General features: G+C 39.9%; 1 protein-coding gene across 9 annotated transcripts in view; it reads left to right on the forward strand.

The window, feature by feature from the left end:
* The first annotated feature begins 717 nt into the window (after positions 1-717).
* arvcfb (ARVCF delta catenin family member b) overlaps positions 718-27,388 on the forward strand; it is a 220,626-nt gene continuing 193,955 nt past the window's right edge. For 6 of the 9 annotated variants that reach the window (XM_052066958.1, XM_052066963.1, XM_052066957.1 and 3 more), the window contains exon 1: positions 719-1,043. The gene's annotated coding sequence lies outside the window, so the exon portion shown is untranslated. Of the gene's footprint in view, positions 1,044-27,388 lie in introns of all 9 variants that reach the window. The other 3 variants (XM_052066966.1, XM_052066965.1, XM_052066960.1) reach the window with 2 other exon arrangements.

The raw sequence follows: 27,388 nt of genomic DNA on the forward strand, positions 1-27,388 counted from the left end.
GATTGGAGGATACTTGGCTGAAAAAAATGTGTGAAATATGGGTACGCCATTGAAAAAACGTTGAAAACCACTGCTTTAACACAATACTGTATTGAGGATGCATGTGACACGTTAATCGGAGCTCTCCATAACACACATAGCTATATCTATCTCAAAACTGAGAAACATAAACGTACAAATGAACAAAAAGATGACAGCTATATTGTTTACCTTAAAGGTGTCTAAAATATGCATTATCTGTAGAACCCATCTGGCTTTTACTTTTCGGCAAAATACTATAACTTTTTTTATACACTAATTATTGTTCTTGTTTTCTTGCGACTCTCGACTTGTCTCATCAGGGGACGCCACAGCGTGTCACTCGCATGATTTGTTAGTCACACTTTTCATACTCGATGCCGCCTTTCTGACTTTTTTTGTATCCTGGATTGACACCTGCATTCTCAGGTATTGGGTCATTGGCCAGGAATAAAAGACCTATCACAAAAAAAAAAATCTAAATCAAAGAAGGGCTGCAAACAGGATGAAACTCTTGAAAATGTCTTGATTTTAGTTCCTTTTCCTACAATGGTACTGAATTAATTCTTATAATGGAGAAAAAAAAGCAATTATAATCCTCAACAGTCAAATGAATTATTTCTCCCTGAAAATATAGTATGTTTACGCTCCAACATTTTCTTCAATTCTGTGCGAGTGGCGATGGGCGGAGACACTGTGTCAGCATCCTCAGTTTTGGATGATAGAGGCTGCTTCGAGTTTTAGACAACGCGACGCCACCGTCATTAGCAATTATTTACCAACGCAAACAAATTGCAACTTGAATTTGCGAGAACATTTTCGTGTTTTTTTTTTTTTGTATAAGTAGTGCATTACACGGAAGGCAAGTGAACGCACCAATATTTGAGATTAGTCAGGTTGACAGAGAAGGTCCGCAGCAGCTTTACTGCACACATAAATCTACTCATTCAAACTACCGGACTACTGCTCATCATCTCGCAGGCTCTCATCGCGTCCTTAAAGGAGGATGGACTGGATAAATTGAGGTAAAAGCAATCCAGCACATTGAATTGCCGCGCAAATGCGTGTGCCTACTGACCTAAACAGAGCTTGCACCACCAAGTTGTAGTCTCTGCCTTCCAACTCACTATAACAAGGGGGCGTCGTGAATCCAATTGTGAACTAAAATATGGGAAGGGGATGATGCTGTTGTAGGCTTTTGATGTATCCTCATTCATTAATATGAAACGGGGAAAAATTGGGGCCAATTTCCCTAAATGATCTACCTTTTTGGAAAGAGCTACCAATCACCTACCACGTTATTATTACAGTACATAGTTTTTGATCTTACTGTTTCAATAAGTTGCCATGGAGAATCTGGTCGCATGTTTTTATCGGCGGATGGGGCGTCTGTCCGTGGCAGGATGCGTTTGTATGTGCTATCGTGTCATATTCAGACGAATGTGCGCAAACGACCGAAGACCAAGTCTTGGAAATGCTCTAAGTGGCGTTGTCCGCATACTCTGGTCATTTTTGTTTCATACCCAGCATTCAAGTGGAGGGTTGACTGCATTCAATTAACCTGATTGTGCTTGAGCACTTAATTTACAACCACTTCTTTTTGGGCCTCACTCAAAACCCCCGTGCTGTGACCAGCATTGAATTGTTGTATGTCAGAACAAATTCTGAGTTGTCAGGCATTGCCGATGATTATAATAAGAATTAAAATATCTCATTTACATACTCACATAAGGACACTCTCAGGTATGATATAGATGCTCGATGAATGTCTTTTAACATGCCAATTTGTATCATTATTATGATAAGATCACATTTAAGGGGTTTCATAATTCCCCCCTTGCACATCTTTCATTAATTCAGAGATGTTTAGTGATGAGAGATGTGACTGAGCATTAGTGTAATGCAGGTGTCACCAACATTTTTGAGGGTGAGAGCAACTTCATGTGTACCGATTGTGTGAAGGGCTACCAAATTGATACACGTCTGAAATAACATATTTGTCCAAAATACCTTCAATAATATGAGGATGTGTTATTTTTAATACTTGATGATTTAAATTGTCAGACTTTGATCGTGTTTCGAAATGTCTCACAGTACTGCCAATGTTTGCATTTTTAAATCATAATTTCTACTAGCAAATCACAATGTCCAGGCACTGGCGGGCTACTCAAGTGGTCTTCACGGGCTACCTGGTGCCCGCGGGCACCATGTTGGTGACCACTGGTGTAATGTATTTGCCATGTTAAAAAATCCTGAACTGCATAAACTAGGGAAAGGAGGTGAATATCCATGGCAGAAATCCAACAGAATGTGTTGATTTTGTTAAAACTTATTAAAACCTAGATGGCTCTATCTGTGGGCTTTCATCATCCTCGGCGCGTGTCACTATTGGCCCATCTTAAAGGTTAAAATGTCATTTTGTTGCAGCACTGATATGACTTAAGGCAAGGTTCACCCTGGAGTACTTTAATGTGTTAATTTATTGAGAAAGATAGTCGCTGAAGAAGATGTGGCATCATAACTCATTCAAATTTGAGTACTCAATAAAAGCCGGTCAATGTCAGCTGCATTGTGAGTATTATGTGAGCATGCCCTTACAAGTCATGGTGCCCCCAGGGTATGACTCCCTCATTTGAGCATCATTTGTACACCAAAAGCATCTTCATAAATTGCTAGTCTTTGGCTTTCATATTGAATTCAGAAGCATGCTTGTTTCAGATTCAAGATGCGTTAGCAGTAGTTGTCTTCACATGACATGACATAGTGTTTCTACCACTACTGTGAACTCAATTTCATATTTTCCTTTTTAGACCGGAATCATGATATGGTATTGGATATTTAACATCGAGTTCCTTCATTAGATGATTAAAAATACCAGTCATGAATTTGTTTCTTGTTGTTGTTGTTTGTTTTTTCTCATGGAAGATAATTTCAGAGCTCTTGCATAACAAGGCATTTTTTCCCCCCTCTTGCTTCCATCATATGCAAAATAATGTTTTCCAGTACGTTTTCCATTTGGAAGGAAACACTTTTTCCCCTCACAAATATTCAGTTTTGCCTTGCACCATTAATCGTTGACAATCAAATCAAATGATTAACAGCCACTAAAACATGGTTTTATAATATTCAATTTTAAACATATTTTTTTGTAGAATATCTATGAAATACTGTTTATAGGAATCATATTTTCAATCACCCTGTGTTTCACATCCGTCCCCGCTGCACTGAAGTGTACTTGTCATGAACAACTCAATATGGGCACTAAAACAAGCCCAGTGTTGGTGCCCCTGGACTGAAATGCATAGATAAGCAGAGATTTCCCTAAAGCAGCAATGGAACGGTTCTTTGGAACTTTAATGTGCAATCCACTTGGGAATGTCGAGGCACACCATCCACAGCTTTAGGTTGCTACGTGTCTCCTGATGACCCAGTAGAATTGGATGCCTTCATTCGATGTAGTTTCCCACAGGTTTTAATGATCAGGCCATCCAGCCATCCATTTTCTGATCCGCTTCATCCTCATAAGGGTAGCGCAGCATGCTGGAGCCTATCCCAGCTATCTTTGGGCAGTAGGCGGGGGACACCCTGAACCGGTTGCCAGCCAATCGCAGAGGTTTTAATGATTAGTTCTGACACAAATTACTCGCTCTCTCATAGTTGACTCAAATCCATGCATTAAGTCGCATATACAGTGAGCATTAGTATTTTGTAGAAAACATTTAAAATACTAGGTTTTGTCTCAATGTTGCCAGAATTCGGTCATGTTTACCTCATGGCTATCCACAGAACTTAATTTCTGTGTACTGTATCACATTCAAGCCAGATGACTGAAATGCTCTGCTTTCTGAGCTCCCAAAAAATAATTGACCACACAATTACTTGAACATTCAGCAGCTCTTGTTCTGAGTAAAACCAGAAAGAGAGCTTCTCTGAAGGTTTCTGCATCAGCGAGCTGTTGGCTTCAGAATTGATTTTAGGATCCTTTTATGGCTTCTTATAGTTCCGAATGGTCCTGGCTGCCTTAAATACAGACCTTCCTTTACCGTATGATTCTGGTCTTTTGATAATTTCTCAATTGAGAACCAAACATCATTTTTCTGATAATAGAGCCAACAACCAAAGACCAGCGTTCGTAAGACATAAGGGCTGGCCAGAACATTAATGCTGTATTCTGAAAAGCAAAGAAGAGAACCCCATAGCCACCTCTTAAATTTGGACTCTTCATTCAAGTTTGTTTGATATTTCTATCTATCTGTCTATCTGTCGGTCGCTCTGTATGTCTGCTTTTTCTCTTACTATCCAATATTTGTTATATTTCAACTCACCTCTTTCAGTTTTATTCTGTCCTTCTCATATTTTGATCCTTCCTCTTTCATGTAGTTTTGTTTTTTATTTTTTAACGTGAAATATTCACATTTTATATTGGCCGTAAATTCCTCTGGTGTATTTTAGAATGGGTTGCTCCTTCTATAATGTACAAAGTTGTTGTGTTAATAGAAAAAAAAATCTGACTCTCATTTTTCTTTGTTCTTTAGCCATCTTTTATTCATGTGAGCTTTACTCTGCCTCTAGTGTTTCCTCATCAGTGGTGTTCCCTGACAATTGTATCATCATACAGTCATGCTGCTGTGTGTATGCGCAAGGGAGCAGCCAAGGAATAACGAATGCCTCTCGGCCCCACATCATAAGTGCCACAAATTTAAAATACTATTTTCCATGGCTCCTGATAGTCTTCTTCTCCTTACAGTTGCCGTTTTGTGTGTAGGTTTTGACCTTGCTTCTTATTGTGGAAAAACACATCATGATGCAATATTTATATCAGAGGTGCTTTATGTATGAATGTATTTATTTGATTAGATGAAAAAGGCCATTATTAGCCTTACAAATGCTTCTGTTACGCTGGAGACGGACATGATGCAGCCTTTTTATTGGTTGACAGAGAGTTCATATTACCCCATTACAATGGGAATGGAACATTCAACTCTCTCATATTGGTGCTTTCTCTTGAGTCAATTTACGGTAAGTTTTGTTCCTATATCATAATGTAGGGCAGGTTGAGGCGGAAGTAATATTTTCCAAAGTGCTCCCTCACTGTCACTTATCATTGACATACCTGTACCTGCCAGTTGAAGAACAGTTAAAAAAAAGAAATAATAACATTACATTGTAATTTGGAAAGTTTGGCTTTTTTTTGGCAGACTTGGGAGCCTGGCTGTACGAAGAGCCGCCATTTTCAAACCCCACGACAAGACTACACTGTCTGAATCATTACCATGTCAAAGCCAAATGGTTGGCAGTTCTGCATTCACTTTTGCAGGATGCGGCCTTATTTTGTTCCATTTCATTATGTAATTGCACTGCATTTGTTATTTCTTGTTTAGGCTTTCAGTAACATGTTTTTCAAAAACAATGTAGCATTAACTACTACAGCAACAGAAAATACACTTAAAATATACGTTTGTGAAACACACTGTGTATGTGTATCTGATGGTGACCGACTGCATTGCGTTCAAGAATAGTGGCGATGCACAGCAGGATTTCTTGTGTCGGTTGCATTTAATCGTCTCAATCACAAAACCTTACAATAACAACAAAAACAATGTCCTCCAACACAAATTATATGGCACAGCAATGTATTAAAATTTACAAACTTGTAAATGAAATCAAAAGTTTGTCCAACTCTAAAGATGCTGACCTTCCCATGGACATCAAGAGAAAAAGGGAAGGGCCAATGGCCTGAGAACAATTGAAAAGAGGCAGTGCCACATTCATTATTATTGAGTGGGGCAAGAAATAAATACCGGTATGTTTGTTCCAACTTTTGATAATGAAGATATAATAAAAGGACATGTTGATTGAAAAAAATGTAAATGTTTTGGAACAGGTTCATCGTTCCTAAAATGAACTAGTTCATAGTTCTTTTTTTTTGTCCTCCATTGTGTTTCTGTCGCCCTCTGGCATACTGGCATTTCCCAATTGTTTCAATCCATCCACACTAGTATCCAGGTGGCACTCTCGCCATACAATCTCAAAAAGATGAGGAAAACTGTGTTGCTTGAATTACCTTTTATTTTATTTATTTTTTTTAAATAAATCACAACAAAAAAAGGACAGTGGTTTTGAATGTACAAACACAATGTTCCATAGGTAAGAAACTATGGCTGTACATAAAAGTGCACCTTTCAATGTGGGATACATTAAAAGTAATGTTATATTTTCACTTTTCATTTTTTTGTCTGAGGGATGACAGCAGAGCCACTACTGTATGCCGTTAATGTTTTTAGGATGGGAAGTCAAAAGGAGAGCAGGGTGCTTTATATTGATTTGTCATTTCAGGTTAGCTGTTGACATAATTGAAGTCCATGTGTGCTTTTTCAAACCGACTAGGCAAAGTTCTTTTTTTTTTCTACCTGAACCCTCACTGACACTCTCATAATTTTTGGGGAATATTATTGTAAGAGTATATCCTATTGTTTGCTGAGTCAAGGGGAGTGGGGTTGTTTATAGTGCTGCTCTATGGTACATCTCAGGACAGCATTGTACCTGACACCCCCCCCTCCCCCGACCGACCTCATGCTACTGTTGGTGGCCGGGTTTACCAAATAATGGCTTTTTACGCCTAATTAAGACTTGATTGCAGTGTGTTTAGCCGGGTTGTCTGCAGAGAAAACTTCAACAGAAATAAACTGCTGTTTAAAAAACGTTCATTGGCAACAGAATGAGCTCATTTATAAAAATGTTCACAAACCAAAAATACACTGCGTTCAGTTCACATCCGCCCAAAATAAGGACAAGTTAATGAACTTTCATACATTGAACTCATTAATTTCGAACATTGCTGAAATCAAAGGTCTATCCATAAACAAAAGACCTAAGTATTGTTCACAAATCTGTCTAATTTTGTTTTTGTTATCCATTACCATTTTCTGAGATAATCCAGCCACCATGCATGCATTGCATATCAGGATGCATGTCACGCAGTGCAATATGACTCATTTGCATCGAGTTCATTATGTTGTCGATTTGTGGGCTTTGGAATGTTGGTCCACTCATCTTCAATGGCTCGGTAAAGTTGCTGGATTTGGGCAGGAATTTTCACATGTTCTCGTATGCGCTTATCCAGAGCATCCCAAACACGCTGAAGGGGCGATAATGAGTATGCTGGCCATGCAAGAACTTTCAGCTCCCAAGAATTGTGTACAGATGCTTGCAACATGGGGCCGCACATTGACATGCTGCAAAAGGAGGTTAATGTCACGCCATCTCTGTGCATTCAAAATGCCACCATTAAAATGTGCCAGTATTTAATGTCCAAAACATATGCCTGCCATAGATGGTTTTGCAGGGTGGCAAAACGTGGCAGCTTTTAGCGCCACTAAATGACTTGCAAATGCATTTGTACCCCTTCTTTTGGCAAGGAATCTATCAAAGCTTAATTCAACATGTCATTAGAAATATTCCTGATATTCGCTCCATAGTGTGTGTCAACATATTCATCACCATTTTTGAATTCACTCCCACTCTGACCCTCCCTTTGAAGAATAAATTGGTTGCATCCTACTTCCGTCACCAATTAAGGAAAAAAATCAAGTGCATTTTACCTTCACTGTGCCAGGCTGATCACAGAGAATGAGGCGCCACGACAGGGGTAACTTTGTCCACCTTACATGGTGCTTTGCTGCTTCGCCATACGAATCAATATTTGAAAGCAATACATTGTAACGGGAGACGTTAGTCTGTCAACTCACGTTTATTTACAACAAAGCACAGCTCCTGTATGGCCAATGTGCAACGAGATGCTGAAACACAAACAGCGCACATGTTCAATGTCTCGTGCTCTCTCTCATTCCCAAACTCACAAATTGAGTGATGTGTGTAGGAGCACTCCAAGAAACAGAACATGACATGTTTGTCGCAATCCCTGAATGTCAATACATAATAAAATGCTGGTAACCTAACCCAGGACAATATACTACACGACTATGCAAAAAAACCCCAAAAAACGGTTCTTCCTAATTTTTTGTGTGCGTGCATGTGTGTGTCGAGAGCTTTGTAACCTCCACCCTCCCACCTAAACTTCCTGCCATCCCTTCACCACTCCAGGTAAAATTGTTTAGATCTGCCATTGGCGCTTTCCGATTCCGATGTTGAGACCAACAGACCACTCGCTGCTCTCTGCCCTGAACAGTGAACACAGCGGGATTCATCTGTGAAGATGCAGACTCTATCGAACGCCGGCGTTTGCCCACTCAAGTCAGATCCGATAATGAACAGTCAGCTCGAGACCCCAAGGAGGACAACGAGCATGCAGATGAGCCTGTTTCCATTTGATAGTATTGTAACAGTGTATGCAGAAATTCTTTGGTTATGCAAACTAATTGTTGCAGCAGCTGGTCTGAGACAGAGGTAATAATGCTTGATGTGGAGGTCCTGGGTAATGTGGTTGCACCTGGTCTGCGGATGTGAGGCCGGTTGGATATTCTGCCAAAATCTTTGAAACACTATTTTATTCTAGTTTACAAACCACATGCATCCAGTAGATGGTTATGGTGCATGTATGAGATCGTTTGTGTTATTCTCATCATGGATGAGATGTGTTTGTGCCAAACTGAAATGGCTTGTGATAGTGAGCAGTCATGGAGAAGAAGAAGCAACCTAGAGTGAATGCCCCTTTGTGGGTTTGACACCTGCAGAGCTCAGTCTCCTGATCTTAAAGTGATTAACATGCTCCTCCAAGCTCCCTGGCCCGCTTGATGCACGCCCTCTTGGCTACCCACTCTGGCACATCTATGTTGTCTTGGCACTTGTTCCACATTGCTCCTATTGCTAAGGAGATAACTCGGGTCTTTGTCTGCGATGGAGCAACATAATGACGATTGAACTGCAGTAAAATTCAATGAATAAGGCAATAAGGTGAGAAATACCTTTTAAGTTTGAATTTCCCCAAATCTTGTAAAATACTCCTCAAACTCATTGTTTGAACCATGATCATACATGACCATGAGATGAGAGCTGATGTGTGTCACACCTTTTGCGATCTTCGCTAACCATGACTATGATCGTTCAAAGTCGGCCGAATTCTTGTCACAATCAATGGATTAACTCTGCATGTGTCTCACACCTCTTTTCCTTTGCTTTTGTGTTACACTTTAATGGAAAGGACAGCGGAAGACTGACCATGGAATAAGTGGATGGATATTCTCATCAGAAAAGACCGAGCACTTTTGCCAATGCTGTTTCAGTGCCATGTTTACTCGGAGATGATCGCCAGTAATCAGGTGGAAGACCGAGGTGAAGTGTTGGCTGTGTTAGCTGTTTAGCATTTTGATTTGGTTGGCTGTTACTTCCATTTTTTTTCTGTTCAATTGCTGCTGTCTTTGTGGGATTACGAGCCAACTTCAAGCAGCTTTTTATTCATTTGGATATTCTATGGCAAGCGGACAAAATTGTTGGTGATCTTCTAAAAGAAAGCCCAATCATGGTCATTGGAAAGAAATACACAAATGCAAACTCCTCGCATATCCACATAGCAAATACTGAGCTCCCCATTACATCCAAGTCTGGCAGCAACGATATTGTATGATTTGTTTTAGTCAGAATCAATAAATTCGGCCATCGCTGTTCCATGCTCACTCGGCTCCCAATTTGAATCAAAACCGATTCGTTCACATTTGTGCAGGAGCCAAAAAGTGCAGCCGCTTGTCAGAAAGTTTGGTTTCAATCACGGGTCTAAACACACAGCGAAAAATAAGCAAAACATTGTACTGGTCTGAAGTGGACTCCTGTGAGTTACTAAGTGATCTAAATCCTATTGAATATACTGTATGTGCCAAGAGAAGAATGTCATCTAGAAAAAAAATGTCACCCATCAAACCTGAGACAAGTTAAACGTGCCATCGTTTTTGTCCCGGCCAGTTTTATTATTTTTCAAAATAACTACAATTAAAAATGAAAATATGCCTAGATGTTTGTGAGTTAATTTCAGTTATTTATTATTTTTCTTCAGTTTCAAGTTAATTTTGTGACCATTGTGACTATTGCTTTCTTGAATGAGCGAGTACTTGTCATTTATCAAATACTGTTTTGCTCAAAGGTCTACATCATGATCCGGTGATTGTCTTTTTTTTTTCTTCACCTCACCTGTCATTTTGGCTTTGTTTAGACGCAACACTCAATGAATACATGATTTCCTTTCCTGAATGTGAGCCCTGTTCTTATGCTAGACACTATGCTAAATATGCAGTAGCACGTTGGGTTTAGAGTATTTGTTGGCTGCAACTGTGGTACACGGACTAATAGGACCTGTCTTTTTGCTCATCTTTTATCATGTTTACACTCCATACTTTGCATCCCTTTGCCCCTCCCCCGCACCTGAGACTTGGCTCCGTGTGCCACAGGAGGATTAAGCAGGCCTCGACATTCTGGTCAGTGTTGATTATGTCCAGGGATAAGAGCTGCTTAATTGTAATCACTGGAACCCTACTATGCAACGTAAACATGGGAATAGACCGCACACTTTAGATAAATATACAAAAATGGGGGGTGTGGAGAAATCTTTCAAATGGTTTAATAATGTTTTATGTGTTAACTGAGCTGTAATTCAGTTATTTTGCAGATCAGGGTACAGAAATAATGGATGGAGCAGGTTTTCTATTGCTTTTAATATTGCACCGATGGCGTGTTCGCGGGTGGTGAGATTACAGGACATGGCAACACCAGTGTTCCTATAAAAAGAAAAGAAAAAGTATTCCAGACATACTATTCCGCTCGACTGTTTGCAATTTGATGTGATTCTTGACTGATTGCGGAGTCTTTGCAATCAGTCAACTCAAATTAGTTCTCCTTTTCTCCCGACGTGACATTTGACTAGATTCTTTACTTTTCACTCTCCTTCCCATCACACTCTGTTCAGATTTGCTCTGTTAAAAGTCCAGATGGATGGCTATATCATGTATAAAAGGTCAAATGGGGATGATGTAAGAGGCGTTCTAGCGGAATAGGTTTGCCATCTGGCTTTTTAGTTGTCAGATGTGGGGTCACGGCTCGGGTGACCTGTCCTTGGTGCAACACTGAATGCCCTTTGTCTCACTCTTCTTCGATGTGGATGTTGAAGTCACAGTTTTAGGAAAGGTTTGCTCCATGCTTGCCGCTACAGTTTTGAAATGTAATTTCTTATTTAGGTGCGGTCAATTGACAGTGGCACATGCAAATTGTCTGCCAAAAGACATCATTAGAAGAACCTTATAATATAATGATTTCAAAACAAGGAATGAACAATTTTATGTTTCATTGTTGAAGCAGCATTTGATTTATTCATACAGCATTGTTCATCCAGAAGGCAACTCAAATGTGCTTCACACAAGCCAAGACACAACACCAACAAGCATATATAAGCGCAACAATTAATGACATACAGGAGCAGAACAGAGAAAACAAACGTAGGTTACTCTTTCAGCCAAGTTGGATGACTGGTTATTTTACTAATTACAGATATCACCAAGCATGCTTAAAATAAGAATGACGCCTGCTTTCATCACTTGGAAGTATATTTTTAACAGTGACATTCAAGAATAAAGTTTATTTTTACTAAAAATTAAATGAAGACAGCCTTTTTGACTCACTATAAAATTATATTGATAACAAAAATATGGAGGCTTTTCTGGATTTCACTTAAATGATATGGGTTACTTTTTGTTTCTCTTGCTCAAAGTCGGCTGCAGTGGGCCCCAGCACACCCGTGACCCAAGTGGGTGAAGTTATAGAGGATAGAAGATGGATGGATCGGTAAAAATATGTGGCTCAATAAAGGTTGGAAAAGACTGGCCTAAGCTGAAGTTGATCTCTCAGGCAGCAGGTCATATCAGAATTGTATTGAAGGAGATTCTGGAGTATTAGAACTCATATGAAACAAAACATGTATTTTCGCTGCGTACAGTACTTGTTGTTGTGGCCAAGATCATTTATGTGGAGGTCATGCGAGAAGACCTCTTAAAGAGGCTGTCAAATAAAGACAGGGAAATGTTTTCCTCCCCTCCTTAAGAGCTGGCAGGAGATATAAAGGGACTCTGTCAGAAAATGAATGTGGCGGAGAAGATGCCAGCGTATTCATCAATGCGGGCCTTTATGTGTGGGAGGCTTTTTGATGAGCTGCTATGGCTCCCACTGCATTGGTCTTCTGTTGTGGTTAAAAGCCAGGAGCTTTGCCCAGCTGGGACACAGCTAGGGTATATGCAAGCTGTCTTTCGTGCATATCTTACTTACTATGACCTGCAGACAAGTGACCCACGGTATGCGCATTGAATAACACAGCGAGTCCACTAATGTTTCACTTTAAGGAAGCTTTTGATCCCGATCTCTGTCGTCGTCGTTGTTGTTGGTTTCAATAGCCACTTAACTTAGTCTTTTGTACTTTTGTTCATTTTTAAAGGTTTGTGGACCTTCTTTTTTAACTCTTAAAATGCTTCTGTGATCAACTGCTGCTCTTCCTCCCTCTACCTCTACTGGTACAACAGCCAGTGGTTTCTTTCTTCTTCAACAGATGTAAATGGGTGTATAGTTACGGCTAATGGCTGTGCAATCCTTTTGATTTTTCCATCTTGCATCAGATTTCGTGAAAGACCTTTCATGAAGGACTCCAGAAAAATGAGTTGAGGAGGCTGACACCAGAGAATGTGAACAATTCTAAATTGAACGTCTCTAAATGAATACTCGACGATCAAAATAATGGTAGATGATTTGATAATCCATTTGTTGTGTTTTTGACAACTAATCATAAACTGTTACATACAAAGTTTAAGCATGGAGGTCTGAGGAGTCTTTGAGGTAAGAGAATTTAGTATTTATCAAGAGTGTCAGCGATGCAGTTTTTGTGATACGACCACACCTTGGCAGTGCTTTCTTTTGTACAGGATAATGTGTTACTGGACTGTGTAGTAAAATACCCTGGGTATTTTAATATGATATAGGTGCGCAGGTGCGCAGGCGGCCCGGTGGGCCAGTAGTTAGCGCGTTGACAACACAGTGCAGAGGTCGTGGGTTCGATACTGGCTCCGGCCTTCCTGTGTGGAGTTTGCATGTTCTCCCCGGGCCTGCGCGGGTTTTCTCCGGGTTCTCCGGTTTCCTCCCACATTCCACAAACATGCACGGCAGGCTGATTGAACACTCAAAATTGTTCCTAGGTGTGAGTGTAAGCGCGTATGGTTGTTCGTCTCTGTGTGCCCTGCGATTGGCTAGCAACCGGTTCAGGGTGTCCCCCGCCTACTGCCCGAAGACAGCTGGGATAGGCTCCAGCATGCCCCGCGACCCTTGTGAGGAGAAAGCGGATCGGAAAATGGATGGATAGTAGATACGCTTATCCTCTTTTAACAATTGAGCAAGAAAGATCCATTAACGCTTTACCTTCTCTGGATAACTGAAGTAAGCCATCCACGAGTTTCGTATCTAAACTCAAGGCTGGGGTCAAACTACATTTAAAGGTCAGATGAGCGTACGTGCCTGGGTTTTGTGTGTGTGTGTGTGTGTGTGTATGTGTGTGTGTGTGTGTGTGTGTGTGTGCTCTTTGTTTGTCATTCATGGTTCTGGTTTGTTCGCTGAGATTGGTGTCATTAACTCAAATTAAAATTCATAGTCAACTATCTGAACCTCTCGTTTTGTTGTGCATTATTAATATAAATGAATCCTTAAAACTGTCATTTTAAATGTTTCAGGCAAGAATGGCCAGCCCTTGAATTGGCCTCAAATAATCTCTTGCCTCATTTTAACTGAGTCTGTTAAGCCGTCGTTTCCTGTCATTCACGCTAGATACTACGCCGCTCACAAATAAGCAACCCTGGATGCACCACGGGGATTTAGAAAGTATATTACGGCACAGCAAACTCAATTGACTGACTGGCTGCAGCCAGCACAGATATCCAAATTTAGTCTGACACCAATTCCAAATTCCTGCTTTGTGCATGTTGCTACTCTTTGAATTTGCTTGCTGCAGGGTTGCCAAACTGCATCCAGCTGTTTGAGACAGGATTTGAATATCTTAAGCAGCGCATAACAAATCAAGTACCCAGCCCCAAAAGTATACAGCATATTTTGGCTGTTGCAAAAACAAACAAACCAACCAAACAAAAAAAAATTCACAGTTGTTTCGCGGGTTCCTCTGCATTAATGAAAGAGTCTGCCGGCGCGAGCATGACTGAAGCCAGCACTACACTATACACACATCTATATTTGTGTTAGAAAATCATGTGTGCAGTCCTCTCCCTTTAACTGCTCCCCTTTTTAAGTTCCATCATAATCTTCTCTTATTGGTCTCAGCCCATGGTTTCTTAAACCACTTTGTCTCCAGCAGCTGCTGAAGCTAAGTACAGAGAGGTATACAGAGATTAAAAGCGTCTTTGCAGCCCCCTCAAGGAATCCCTCATGCGCCTCTACCTCCGGCTCCTGTTGTCTTTGATGCAGTATGGGTTCCAATTCGTACTAGTCCTGCTTTTTGCTCGTGGGTTTCTACTAGGGATGTGAATTTCAGCACTGAGGACGTATCGAACACATCTCGATGCACTACCAGCGATGCGATACTTAAACGATACATGGAATTTTCTGGTGACACGATGCGATACGTTTCACCGTCTTCACGATGTGATACGACGCGATACACATTTAGTTCAAATCAATGCTATCCGATACGATACAGTGCAATTTGTTGTGATATTGTGTGTGCAATTAAACGTGATGCAAATACGCAAAGAAAAAAAGTTTAAAAAAAGATGGAATTCAGTATGGTATTGCAAAAAGTAGACCACTTTATTCCTTATAAACAGTAGAACGTGTAAAACAACTTATTTAAGCCCTTTCACAATTGGGTTTTGTGCAAAGAAAATGTAAACAATTTGGCACCTGAGACTCACAGCTGTTGCTGTAGTGTAAACACAAACAGACTACTCACTGAGTGTCTTATATGAAATATCCATCTCCATAGGACAGAAAAAAGTACAATTGAAACAATGTGGCAGTCAGAGCCTCAAAGCTGCTGTGTGTATTGTAGCGTCCACAGACCACTCTCACTGAGTGTCAAAATGAAATATCCAAAAGAGTCATCCATATATAGTTTTTCCTTGCGCGGTCACAGTGAGCTGCAAGGGGAGCCCCAAAATAAGAGGCGATTTTTTTCTGATCCTGACCTGGTTTGCCAAGAGTTTCTCCGGTGTCCAACGAGGAACTGGACGGAGAGGCGAGGGAGGGGGCGGGAAACTTGTCGGTGATGTGGTGCCATCGTTTTAAGTGGTCTGCATATTTGTGGTGCTGGTACATTCTTTGCAAATTACGGAGCTTTTATCAATCTTTCCGTCTTTTTTTTCGAAGCCGTAGTATTTACAAACATAAGATCTGAATGTTGCGGAAGCATTAAATACAGTAGTTTCCTCGCTGCTGCTTGCGCGAACTTCCATAGTGTTTCGCTAGTTGTGTACTGGACCGTATGTGACGCACGGCTAACGTCCGTATTCAACACAAAACGCAAAACAATGATGGTGCATTCAGCGCGCCTAGGAAAGGCCAGATAGGTGACGTTTAACATGAATAAAACGGCGCTAGAATCGGATTTTACCGATACCCACCAATGCATCGTGATGAATCTCGATTTCACCCGTCAATCGGGTCGTACCCAGTGAATGAGCCGATTCACTCGCATCGCGCACGTGCGAATCGATGTATCGATTAATATCGATTATTTTCCACACCCTTAGTTTCTACACATGGTGATCTATATGCGAAACATTATGGAAGTTAGCGCAAGGGGAGGCGAGGAAACTACTATATTTAATGCAGCCGCAACATTCAAATCTTATGTTTGGAAATACTACGGCTGCGAAAAGAAAGACGGAAAGCTTGATAAAACCTCCGTAATTTGCAAGGAATGTCGCACTAAGAAGCCATACAACGGCTGCACCACATATCATATATGCAGACCCACTTAAAACGATGGCCCCAGATCACCGACAAGTTTCCCTACCGCTCCCCCGCTTCCCCGCCCAGTTCCTCGTCGGACACCGGAGAAACTCTTGGTAAACCAGGTCAGGATCAGAAAAAAATTGCCTCTTATTTTGGGAGTCCCCTTGCAACTCACTGTGACCGCGCAATGGCTATAACTAAGGTCACTGCTTATTTCATATGCAAAGACCTCCAGCCTTAGCGTGGTGGACAACGAGGGTTTCAGACAGCTCGTGCACGTTTTGGAACCCAGGTATAAAATACCAGACAGGTCTGTGCTCACTTACAAACATATTCCCGATGTGTACAACAAAGTGAGAAGTGAGATTACTGTGTCGCTGAACAGTGCGCAAAGAGTTGCACTTGCAGTGGATGGGTGGACATCTTGCGCTATAGATTCATATATATATATATGTTATTATTATATTTCATATAAGACACTCAGTGAGAATAGTCTGTTTGTGTTTACACTATAGCAACAGCTGTGAGTCTCAGGTGCCAAATTGTTTACATTTTCTTTGCACAAAACCCAATTGTGAAAGGGCTTAAATAAGTTGTTTTACAAGTTCTACTGTTTATAAGGAATAAAGTGGTATCCTTTTTGTAATATCATACTGAATTCCATCTTTTTAAAAGCTTTTTTTCGTTGCTTATTTGCATCATGTTTAATTGCACAATATTGCAACAAATTGCATTGTATCGTATCGGATCGCATTGATTTGAACTTAATGTGCATCGCATCGTATCGCATCGTGACGACGGTGAAACGTATTGCATCGTATCGCCAGAAAATTCCATGTATCGTTTAAGTATCGCATCGGTGGCAGTGCATCGAGATGTGTATCGAATCGTCCTCAGTGCTGAGATTCACATCCCTACTATATACGCGCTTACTGTTGACATTGCTGTCGATTCATTCACTCAAAATAAAAGCTTGACATGTTTTAAGATTCAAAGTGCTTTGGCGAACACGCGTTGGGAAGTGATGTACCTCACATGTACGGAAGGTAGACTTTAAGAAATAAGTAGTACAGTATCTTGAAATTCTCATCACATCCTGTATAATCCCCCTTTGCCTTCATCTGTGAGAGACACTTGCCCGCCTCGCTCGGCTTCAAATTTGATCTCATACCGAGTGCGGTTTTGTATACTAGTGCAGAGAATGGATACGTCAGTGGACTTAGTCAGCTAGTAACCCTACTCCATGATGGATTGGTCGTGATGGCCAAGCTCAGGGGAATGCCTGCCACCTAACATTAGCTCTTTGCAATGAATGGTTGCAGTTGCTCATAATGATACACAGTCTGCTAAACAATAGTCCAATACATGACCTTGAAGTGTCATGCGTGGGTAAACGCCAGTGACCTGCACAACTGGAGCTATGCAATGACTCCCCCCTTGTTCGGATTCCTCTCATGCAACCTTCAAACCTTTTTTACTGCACTCATGCTTTTTACTCTTCTACAATATAATGAAGAAAAAATATAATTTTACTCAACATAGATACACTGTTGTTGTCAAGAACTAGGGACTGTGGTTTTGATTCAAATGTATGGCTCGGCATTGGTGAGGGCAAAAACATTTAATCCAGGCAAAGGTCGGTACACATGAGAGACAAAAATGATTAATTAAGCGTGAGGCAAAAAACAGGGTCGAAGGCAAAAAAAAAAAAGATTCGGTATACTATGACTGAGAAAACTGAGAAAAATACATACTGAGAAAATATATACCGGTTCAGGGCTTGATTGGGGATGTGAAAGAAATAAGGGCAAAACAATCAGTGAGCAGGTGACACAGATGTGGCAGAGTGCAGGCTGCAGATCATTACACGGAGTCGCTCGCAGGCACAAATGCGCCCAAAAAAGACACCGGTTGTGATAATGGACATGACAAAGTGACAGACATCATAAAGTGATGCAGCTATGGCTGTTGTCTTCCACAGATCAGAGTCTTCCCAATGAACACCGTATTAGATGGATAAGTTATGAATAATGTCAATTTCAAATGATCAAAACAAAAATAAGCACAATTTCAAGCAAAGGTGCTGAAAACACACCTTAGTTTCTGATATAATAACAGATATTTGGAGTAAGTATTTTATAAACTAGTTTGATATTTTGTATTGCTTCAGGAAAAAGAAGGGAAAAAGTGTCCATTGAGTCAGTGGTTCCATTTCCGAATGTCTGCTGTCAAAGTGTCCTTGGGCAAGGAGGTCGGCACTGTAAATGAGAAACTGTTCTAAATTACCTCACCTGGTTAGACAAAATAAAATTATTTAAGTATAACAGCAAACAAAAAGTTTTTTTGTTTTTCAGGGTGGGCCTGAAAAATATTGATGGCATTTCTATCCATTTCAATGGGAAAATGTATTTGACATATGAGTCAAAGTTACGAGCTTGGTCATATAACGAAATACAATCTTCAGTAAATGTACCACTGTGTGGCTGTGCTTTAGTTGTGTCTTTGGTTCGTGAAATTATTGGAGCATGGAAAAAAATGGACTCCAAGTGTTTTTCTCCTTTCTTTGGACCATGGATTGGTACTGGGCCTAATCTGCAATGTGGGGGCACCAGTAGCATAAGAAGAAAAATAATTTTATCCTTATGTTTTTACATCATTTTCTTTTTTTTCTTTTTTTTTTTGATGGGGAACAACCATCAGAGATTTTCATCAGTCGAAGACCTAAATGGGTTTACTCCGATAGAATACAAAAATTCTAATGCGAATAAATAGAAAACAAGTAAGGTTTTGATCTTTGTGGCGAGCAGAGTAGAACCTCTAATGTAGACCTCATAAAAACATTTGAAGGCATCCATTGAAAAGTGAGATAAAATTAGTGAGTGAATATTATTTAAACCCCAAGGATTTTGTATTACTAGGAGGGGGGGGGGGTGATGCCAGTATGCACTACATGTGAGTGACGTAGTAAGAACTGCTGCCCAAGAGTTGGAGATTAGTCGGTTTAGTGAAGAGAGCAAATTATATAACCAAATTACTGCCTAATTTACTCTCGCTCAGCCAAGTACGGGCATACACATTTTCAATTTTATTTAAATACGAGCAAGTGATTCCTTCACCCTTGGAGTTGTCACTCTCTTGTAAATTTTCATTAAACGACCCTTTTTTCATTAGTGGATTTTCAGTATGCCAGGTCAAGTAGTGACTAATAGTCAAAGATTCAGCAGTGATGTCATCAACCAGTGAAAATACACACGCATACCCCTAAATGTTATTGTGCAATGCTGCTGCCCCTTTACATGCCCTCATTTAATTCTCCATGAATGGCCTTGCTAGTTAGTTCAACGAAAGTAAGCTAAGCTTGTTTGGCTGCTTTTGGAGTCTGGCCTTAACACTCCACAGAGGACATGTGGCCATATGTCTTTATCACTCTGGCCTGGACAGTTGGACTGTGTGCATTGGTTGATAGGAGTGAAACACAAATATATCCCCTGTAGGAATTTATAGAATTAGGAACATATTTTCTTTTCTGTTTTGGATGAAAAAAGAAGACCATGTACAGATTTCCAGTTGCAGGATATGATATTACATACAACAATGACTGGAGTATTATTTGGTGATCCCCCCTTTTTTTTCCAGTGTTGGTCTGTGACCTCGCATTCTCAGCTCCAAGCCTGTTTGTTGCCTGTGTCTGGCTCCTGTTGACAAGTCGTTTAACAAGGTTGACTCTGATTGTGCTCTCCTGTTTGCCCAGCAGCCATCAGTGTGTCCTGTCTGTTAATATTGAGGTCAGGATAAGCAACAATGCAGCGGTTTCTAGGACACAACACATATCTGGATGGTTGGGAAGTTGAAATCAAGCTGACACTCCTGGGGGGGAAAGAGGGTACTTACGTGACACCCGCTAATTCCTCTAAATATATGTCCTTGCGGGCGGCACGATAGTTGATTTGTTAGCATGTCGGCTTCACAGTGCAGAGATGTAGGGTTCCCATCCGGCTCTGGACTTCCTATGTGGAGTTTGCATGTTCTCCTCGTGCCTGTGTGGGTTTTCTCCGAGTACTCCGATTTCCGCTGAGGATAGTGCAATTAATTGAATTGTGATTGTGGGTGCCACAAATATTAAATTAAAAATTTAGTAAGCCAACCACCAGGAGGGGAACACATGGTCCTAAATAACAAGTGAAGGCACTACAGCTAGGAGCCAAAAGTAATTTAGTGGACTTATGAGAGAGTCATGCGGAGAGAAGAAAGAACAACTGACAATTAGAAATGAGGAGCATCATGGTGAGATCCAGAGGGATCAACATCCATTGTTTCAGATTCAGGACAATTGACGTTAAACTAGATTATAGCATTTTAATTCAAATAGCAATTGGTACATTTTCAAATCTTGGACGTTTTTTGTTTGTTTGTTTTTTTTTAAATTCCAACATGATAATCCAATGTTTCATTAAGTAGTGCAATAAAAATACCGATGTTTTCACTATCATACAATACAATACAATAAAATATATGCTGATTTATATAGCACTTTCACAACAGCGGCAGCTGTAACAAAGCGCTTAACAAAACAGTTAACATAAAGTAAAATAATAAACACAACACATAACATAAAACACGGACAGTCATGCAGTCCTAACCACTTTTCCATCACACGCTTTGTTGTTTGAAGCAGTTTGAGATGAAAGAGGAGAGAATCAAAGTGTCCTTTAACCAGTGGATCAGAGACGTCATGCTCAAAATGTGCACACGTCGTTTCAAAGTCAACAAGAAGCTGTAGCATCCATTGACGAAAAAAGAGATTGGTTCACTTCTCCTGTCCCAATCAAATCCATTTCAATTCCAAGCGGCGACTCACGGTTCCAAATACGCATCGGCGCTCTTCGCCAAATCGCGCTATCATGATGAATAATTGTGATTACAATATTGATTAAAATAATTGTAATTACTATTGTGTCCACGATCATGCTAAATAGGATGTCCATCAATTTTCTATTACTGAACCAGTTATGGTCATGTGCAAGTTAGAGCAGTGGTTCTTAACCTTTTTAGAGGTACCAAAACCAACCAGTTAATATGCACATTCACCGCACACTTCATGAGCGAAAAATAAATATACATATTTTTTACAAATTCAAGATATGAAAAAAAACATTTATTAAAGACAGAAAAAAAGTTAACATTTCATGGGATAAGTATACTGTTTTTTTTTTTTTTTTATTGAACGAAGTACAGTACTGCCACGGCAGTCACACGTTGACTATGAAGCGAACTAAATTTCCCACAGTACTGATTGGACAAACAATGTCATGTGATCATCTGCAGCCAGTGATGGCCAAGCGGGTCTGTCATGACTAATTAAGATGTTGAGTCGCGTGTGTCTTACCGTCCATGGCAGAGGCTCCGTCGAACCCCTGAGACCGACTCACCGAAACCCTGGGGTTCCATCGAACCCAATTTAAGAACCACTGAGCTCGAGCCTATCCCAATTGACATTGGTCACCAGTCAATCGCAGGACAAACTGGGCATGTACAACAACCAGTAATTCACATTTACATCTTTGGCCCGTAGTGTGAATCTAACATGCTTGTTTTTGAAACATGGTAAGGGGCCGGAGGGACTTTGCTTGCTGTTGGAGTACTCAAGGATTATTATTATTATTTTTTTTTAGGGAGGAAATTAAACAAAATTTAAAACAAGCATCCTGGAACAAAATTATTTGTTAATACACTGGAAAGTGAAGGCAGAGATTTGTCCCTAAATACGTTATACGTATTTGAATATAATTTTTGAAAACCCACAAAGACTGAGAACTCTTTTGAACGGAATGGTGGCGATATAGCATTAGTGTTTTTCACCAACTCCTGTTGTGATGTCGAAAAGTCCCCTGATGCTTGATGTATAAATGTATTTGATTGACAGTAGAGTGGGGGATGGTTTCAGCGCATTCTCTGGACACGCCAACAGCATGTGTGAGCTGAGAAAATATCTTGAGTTTTGGCACGATCAGCGGAGATACCACACTGACCGTGTCAATCAGAACTAAACTTTATTATTAGGGCAGATGTATTTATTTATTTATTACAGCCAATGTATTGGATATTTTATTGTGCAAGTGGTGAAATTGTTATGGCTGGCCGGTTGCGCCGACACAATCCAATGAGAAGCAATTCCCAGTTGTTGTATGAATCCTGCCCTTTCAAACATAATCATGACATTACGTTTATTTTGTTTAGTTTAGTTATTGTTCCATGGTATATAACTGCACGCCGTCATACAGAGAGGATTTTGTATTGACATGATAACTGCAAATAAAACTCTCACTGCTTTCTTTTACCTAAAAATAAATAGCTTGTTTATTTGTTTATTGAGCATATATAGTCCACACAATAACAGGTTGACAAAAGTCAAACAAAAATTATGAAAGGAAAATTAGAAAGTAGTTAAAAGAAGAAAACACACATCATCACAGTTTTATGCTCAAAGGAGTAGGAAGAAGTAAATAACTTATCTAGTCCCCCCCCCCTTATTATGTAACTGAATTGATAATTTTTCAAAACAAAGAAGAAATGAAAAATCTACATATCATCAAATACTTTTACCCTTGTGTATACTATACTATTCTATTTATACACCTTTTGGTTTGTATATATATAGTTATTTATTCTTACTTTGTGTTTCAATTTTCTGATATTCATTATAATTAGCATTTCTTGAATACAATTAAGTTGATCAAAACAAGAACAAACAGTTATATTACTATATTTTATAAATATATCAAATGTATCTATTATATATCTAGCTTCATAAAGGTCATCACTTTTATGACCCCGGACAAGATTGCAAATCAATAAATGCCATTCCAGTGCTTTGAAAAGTGTCTTTTCTCCCACATTCCTGCTTTCAAGCAGAGGCATAATAATCTCACAGAGACTCAAAGTGTCAATTTATTCTTGCTCATACAGAATAACGGTTATGGGCCTTGGGACTTTATCACTGTCTGGGAGCAAAATATTTTGTTGTCAATACAAGTATGAAGACACAATCTTCCAATAGAAGTTCAAGGACTGGTCTCACAAAAGATATGTTTCAAATAGAAAGAGTAACCCCCTGAAAGTCCAACACACTTTTCTGTGCCTTCTGTGCCGCACCTTCATGCACTCTTTAAAGGATTCTGCCAGGATCCTTCGAAGCTCCATCGTCATGGCCAAATTGATGTCGCCCACATTTTCAAAACAGCTGACTCCCTTGATCGAATCTGCAGCACATTTTCGCACCCCTCCCCATCAATAGTGTTTTGACCTGCTGTCTTTTGCTCTCCATAGAGGGTAATTTACCTCTCATACCAATAAAAACTCTCATTTTACACAATCATACAGGAATCCTCAGCTATGCTTTGTTTGTTACAAATGTGAGCATGTGGAGGGCCCATTGCAGACCCTAGAGACAAATTGGGAAACATAATAGTGAGTTTCTTGAGTCAAACATAGGTTGAATTGTCCAGGTCAGTCGTCCACTGGCTGCTGTCTGCAATTGTTTTTCTTATTTAATGGTCAGTACCCCTGACTTGTACCATATCTACATATCCAATATGCATCATACTTTTCTCAACATTTGGAAGACACCTGATTCCGATCTGAGCCAATTGAATTCATTTTTTCCCTTTCAATCTGCCTAGATGTACAGTATGACTCATTTGAGAGAAAAACATGCAAAATTACGTCTCTTGAACCTTGTAGTGTACATATTGCTATATAATTGTATACATTGCTGCTAAAATAAATCACATTAAATAACGGTGGTCAACAATTTAACTTTTTTTTCATCAGAAATGAGAAACTCATTTTCTGTGCCACATGTTTTATTATTATTAGTAGTATTATTCATATATTTACTAATATTTTTTGAATCAAGTACTTTTTGATCACATCTATTTTTATTATTCTTATTATTATCGACGGCAATAATAATATGGTGGTTGACTGGTTAGCATGTCCACCCCACAGAAGTTAGCTCCAGGGTTCGATTCTGGCCTTCCTGTGTGGAGTTTGCATGTTCTCCTCGTGCCTGCGTGGATTTCCTCCGGGTGCTCTGGTTTTCTCTCATATTCCAAAGATATGCATGGTAGGTTAATGGAAAACTCAAATTGTCCCCAGGTGTGATTGTGAGTGCGAATGGTTGTTTGTCTATGTGTGCCCTGCAATTGGCTGGCAATCAATTGAGGGTGTCCCTGGCCTCCTGCCCGAAGACAGCTGGGATAGGCTCCAGCACGCCTGAGACCCCCGTGAGGATAAGCGGATTAGAAAATGGATGGATTGATGGATTGGCTGGCAAGCAGTTTGGGTTCTAACCTGCCTACTGCCGGAAGACGACTCGAATATGTTCCAGCAACACACCTGCGACCCTTGTGAGTGGCTCAGATTAATAATAATAATAATAATCATTCTATAACAATAATTATTATTCCTACAAGTACAGATTTAATGGTGAAACCATAATGTACCTTCAAAAAAATATATACGATCGCTCGTCAGTTCTTTAATTGCATAATTACAGTGCATCGGAATCACACTCATTGATAATTTCAATCAGCATGGTGTAATGATCAGGAAATTTTGACTATTAAGTCAGTGATTTATACATTACCAAATAATATTAATTTAATGGTAATGGTAAAATTGTAGTCATGTATTTTTGAAAGCCATTTTCAATTCTTTTCTTTCGGCTGATATATACTGTATGCCAAGGCACATTTCATCTTGGTTTACCTTTACTTCACTTTTTTTTTTTTTTTGCATCCTTGCTGTTATATCGAGACCGAGATATATTTCTACCTTCGCCCAAAATATTTCATTTGCGGGCATTCAGGCACTTCAACCTAACACACTGCCCTCCTCCTTACCGCCCAATATCTTGACAGTTCGTCTCTCAGCTGAGAGTTACAGCTTTGGACTTCAGGCCACTTTCAGCCAGGAAACGGTCGTCCCTGTGTGCCCTAATTGCCCCTTATGTCAAACAGATTGCTTGCAGTCATGGAAAAATGATAACGTGGCACAGCATATTACTGTTGCAAGAGCCAACAGCTTTGCTTTGCAGGATTGTGCATGAGCAATGTCCTCTGCTTTGCTTCTGACTTGCTGCCCAACACATTTTCTATACGGAATGGTATAAACAATACCCAACACACCTTCTTGTATAGTATATCATTCTTTGCACCCCACCCCCACACACACATTTAAAAGCAAGATATCACACTAAGTAACTAACATTCATGATTCCTTTTGTGCCCCAATTTAGAAATAGAATACATTCATTAAATAAGTACCATGATCCTTCCTTACATTGATGTTATAATGATGGTGCGGCTTCTCATTTTTTGGCCAAGCAGTCGCTATGTTGCTGTGCACTTGTACACTTCATACTGGTAGGTCTTTGCCATAGATGACAGGTCACAGGGATCAGCAGCCAGGGCAAATCTGAGCTCCCTGCTTTGACTCCTGCTTTTCTCATAATGGAGTTTATGTCGGCTTGCTGACAATGGGAGAGGAAATTTGCTTCATCCCCTCACTGCTTGATATGCAAATCAGCCAGGGGAGCTTTCTAACCGGGATTTGTTTGTACAGGGTCACTGCAGCATGGCTTCATTTTTACTGATTCATTCATTAAATGCATTTTAATGATTCACAGGCACTGAAAATGCATGGCTTTGCATTGTGAATATTTAATCATGTCAGCACGTGATGCGTGTGGATAAAAATGTCATATGCATGCTTACCATGTTGAGATTTTGACAGTCATAAAGCAATTTGACATCGTAAGGTATCAAAAAATATTTCAAGGAAAATGACATTTACATTGTGTCATCACTGATTGTTGTATCTTATTGAAAAATCAGAATCATTTTTTGTTCAGAAATTGTTTGAACCATTATTGTCAGTACAATTTTCTCCCCCAAATCCTCTACTTACTGGATGTATAGATGGTGTCTGTCGTTTCATGCCTTTGCCACATTTAGACGTTTCCATCAGCGTGTCTGTTGTTTGTGGACATAAAATGGAGACTAGCGTTCTTTACTCTCCTTATATTTCTGAAAAATTCAGGCTTTGTTTTTATTTTTCATGTTCATTCATTCATTCATTCATTCATTATTTTTCATGTATTTTATTTTATTTTTTACACTCCTGTAACTGCAATATCCTCACTTCCTCTCGGGTTATTGCTAGGTCACTTGGCACAGCATGCTGGTTGCGATCAGTGCGGACTAGTGAGTGGTTGGAATGGTTGATGCTATTCAGGGTCTCTCAGGAGCAAACGTGGTTCTATAATCTCTTGGGGTGTCTAAAGCGTGCAAATAAGATATCCTTTATTCGTCCCACACTGGGGAAATTTACAATCAGTTAAGTGGTAATAGAAACTACATCCACACTCAAACATATTTCTTTGCTTTACTCAATAAAATGTGCCCACTTTCACACATATTTTCAAATGGATTGCGTTCACGGCAACGTGCGGTGAGGACAAAGGAAATCATTTCTTTATGCTGTGTTGACTTTGTACTTCACAAAGATAAGGAAGGCTCACTGCTGCTTCCGTTGCATATAAAGGGCACGGTAGTGAGACAATCAAGATAGTTTTCGTAATCTGATTTTTGTGTTTTGATTTTTTTTCCCCTTCTGCCATAATGCAACAGCACATAGTATACATATCTGGTGACAGTGGGGAGAGTGTGTGAGAATGTGCTCACACCTATAGAGGGCAGCTGTGCTCCCCACAACTTAGGCAAAGCATTAGCAAAAGAGGTTTGCGTGTGACTGGCCTCCTGCCCAGAAATAATCATGTATGGTATGTTTGATTCGGGGACTGCATTTGAGTGTATGTAAGGACAGATGTGAATACTTAACGACGTTGGGTATCTGCCAGGGACAACACAGACGCTGGTTCACATACTTGTTCATATTTACTTCTCTATATTAGGAACAAAAGCTATGCATTGCTTAACGTGCCTTAAACGAGTAAATACTGCATTGTAGAATGAATCAGAGTACAGGGAATTATTTCTCCACCTCTTTGTCTGCAGTGCCACTGTTGCACTCTATTTTGTCTAACCTGGCGTTAGGATCGATTTGTTTTGCGTGCAGTGGAGTTAAAGAGAGAGCAAAAAAGAGGCCGAGTGCAGCCACAAGGTCTGGGGTAGTTTCAGATAGGGATTGGCAGACTCTTCATTGCAAAACACAATGCTCACTTATCGGTTTTATCATTATTTTTTCCTATATGAATTGGTAGTGTCTTGCCCTCTAAATAAGCGAGAGACAGTGTCTTGACTGAGAAAATGCTTTGACCATCGCAACTATACTTGGAGCAAGACAAGTCAAAGACAATACCCACCAAAAATGCAGTTGGATTAGGCTTCATTATGCTTATCTTTCTTCA

Source organism: Hippocampus zosterae, chromosome 6 (genome assembly GCF_025434085.1).
Source record: "Hippocampus zosterae strain Florida chromosome 6, ASM2543408v3, whole genome shotgun sequence".
In the NCBI taxonomy this organism is placed as follows: Eukaryota; Metazoa; Chordata; class Actinopteri; order Syngnathiformes; family Syngnathidae; genus Hippocampus; species Hippocampus zosterae.